Source organism: Balaenoptera acutorostrata, chromosome 2 (assembly GCF_949987535.1).
Source record: "Balaenoptera acutorostrata chromosome 2, mBalAcu1.1, whole genome shotgun sequence".
In the NCBI taxonomy this organism is placed as follows: Eukaryota; Metazoa; Chordata; class Mammalia; order Artiodactyla; family Balaenopteridae; genus Balaenoptera; species Balaenoptera acutorostrata.
Window position 1 is genome coordinate 169680390 of NC_080065.1, and position 3012 is coordinate 169683401.

The window sequence follows — 3012 nt, forward strand, 5'->3', positions numbered from 1 at the left end:
ACCCAATCCAAAAATGGGCAGAAGACCTAAATAGACATTTTTCCAAAGAAGATATACAGATGGCCAACAGACACATGAAAGAATGCTCAACATCATTAATCATTAGAGAAATGCAAATCAAAACTACAATGAGGTATCATCTCACACCGGTCAGAATGGCCATCATCAAAAAATCTACAAACAATAAATGCTGGAGAGGGTGTGGAGAAAAGGGAACACTCTTGCACTGTTGGTGGGAATGTAAATTGATACAGCCACTATGGAGAACAGTATGGAGGTTCCTTAAAAAACTACAAATAGAACTACCATACGACCCAGCAATCCCACTACTGGGCATATACCCTGAGAAAACCATAATTCTAAAAGAGTCATGTACCAAAATGTTCATTGCAGCTCTATTTACAATAGCCAGGACATGGAAGCAACCTAAGTGTCCATCATCGGATGAATGGATAAAGAAGATGTGGCACATATATACAATGGAATATTACTCAGCCATAAAAAGAAATGAAATGCAGGTATTTGTAATGAGGTGGATGGAGTTAGAGTCTGTCATACAGAGTGAAGTAAGTCAGAAAGAGAAAAACAAATACAGTATGCTAACACATATATATGGAATCTAAGAAAAAAAAAAAAAAGGCCATGAAGAACCTAGTGGCAAGATGGGAATAAAGACACAGACCTACTAAAGAATGGACTTGAGGATATGGGGAGGGGGAGGAGTGAGATGTGACACGGTGAGAGAGGGTCATGCATATATACACTACCAAATGTAAAATAGATAGCTAGTGGGAAGCAGCCGCATAGCACAAGGAGATCAGCACGGTGCTTTGTGACCACCTGGGGGGGTGGGATGGGGAGGGTGGGAGGGAGGGAGATGCGGGAGGGAGGAGATACGGGAACGTGTGTATATCTGTAGCTGATTCACTTTGTTATAAAGCAGAAACTAACACACCATTGTGAAGCAATTATAGTTCAATAAAGATGTTGGAAAAAAAAAAAAGATTTTCTCCTATGAACACATCTAGAAGTTTTATAGGCTTAGGTTTTACATTTAGAGATAATTTTTGAATATGGTTAGTTTTGTATATGGATGTAAATTAATTTTTTTATATAAATATCCAACTGTTGCAGCATCTTATCCAGTGACTTCCCTTTGAACCTTTGTTAAATTCAGTTGTCCATATATCTAATCTGGATGCCTTTTATTTCCTTTTTTGCCTGATTGCACTGCCAGAACCTCCAGTACCATGTTGAATAGAAGTGCCAGGAGCAGACATCTTTATATTTCTTCTGATCTTAGTGAGAAAGCATTCAGTCTTTTATCATTATGTGTGATGTTAGTTGTAGGTTTTTCATAAATGTCCATTTTTAGTTTGAGGAAGTTCTCTTCTATTCCTAGTCTTGGGAGAGTTTTTTTTTTTTTTTAATTCAGGAATGGATGTTGGCTTTTGTCAAATGCTTTTTCTGTGTCTATTGATATAATCATGTTTGTCTTTCTTTTTTTGTTAATTAATATGGCGAAAATCATCACCTGATTTTTGATTGTTAACGCTGTTGTTCATGATATATTTTCCTTTTTATATACTATTGGATGTGATTTTGTAAAGTTTTAGAATTTCTGTATCTATGTTCATGAGGGATATTAGTCTACATATTTATTTTCTTATAACATCTTTGCCTGGAGTTGGTATCAGGATAATAGTAGCCTCATAGAATGATTTAGGAACCAGTCCATCTTTTAAAGTTTTCTGAAGCACTTTATCTAGAATTGATATAATTTCTTCCTTAGTTATTTATTAAAATTCAGGAGTGAAGTCCTCATGAATTGGACTTTTCTTAGTTGGAATATTTTTAACTAGAAATTTAATTTCTTCCCAATCAAAGGGCACAGAGAGGCTGGAAGGAAAAGACCCAACTTCATGCTGCCTAAAAAGGTCTCAATTCACTAAAGACACACATAGGCTTAAAGTGAAGGAATGAAAGAAGCTATTTTATGCAAGTGGCAAACGAAATAACGTGGGAGTAGCCATACTTATGTCAGACAAAATAGACTTTAAGCCCAAAACAGTAACAAGAAAGCAAGAAGGTCATTGTATAATGATAAAGGGTCAATACATCAAGAAGATATAACGATCATAAATATATATGCACCCAACATCAGAGCACCTAAATATATTAAACACATACTAACAAATCTAAAGGCAGAAATAGACTACAACACAATAATAAGGGACTTCAATATCCACTTTCCACAATAGGTAGGTCATCCAGAGAGAAAATTAGTAAGAAAACATTGGAATTCAACCGCACTTTAGACTAAGTTGATTTAACAGACATATATAGGACTTTTCATCCAACAGCATCAGATTACACATTCTTCTTAAGTACATCAGGATAAATTATATGATAGGCCACAAAAAAAGCCTTAGCAAATTTAAGAAAATTGAAACCATATCAAGTATCTTTTCCAACAACAATGGTATGTAGGCAGTAATCAACAAGAAGAGAAAGGCTGGAAAATTTACAACATGTGGAAACTTAAGAAATACTCTTGAACAACTAATGGATCAAAGAAATCAAAAGAGAAATTATGAAATATTATTAAACAAATGAAAATGGAAATACACACACCAAAACCTTTGAGATGCTGCAAAACTATTCTTAGAAGGAAGTTATAGCTATAAATGCATATATTAAGAAAAAAAAAGTCAAATAAAAAACCAAATTTTAGGCCTCAAGGAACTAAAAAACAAACTAAGCCCAAATTTAGCAGAAGGAAAAAATAAAGATCAGAGCAGGAATAAATAATATAAAGATCAGAAAACCAGTATAAAAGATCAGTGAAACTAATAGCTGGCTTTTTTTTGGAAAAGATAAACAAAATTGACTAATCTTTAGCTAGACTAAGAAAAAAGGAGAATACCTAAAAAAATAAAATCAGAAATAACAAAGGGGGTGTTACCATCGATTACACAAAAATACAGATGATCCTAATAGGCTCCTATGAAC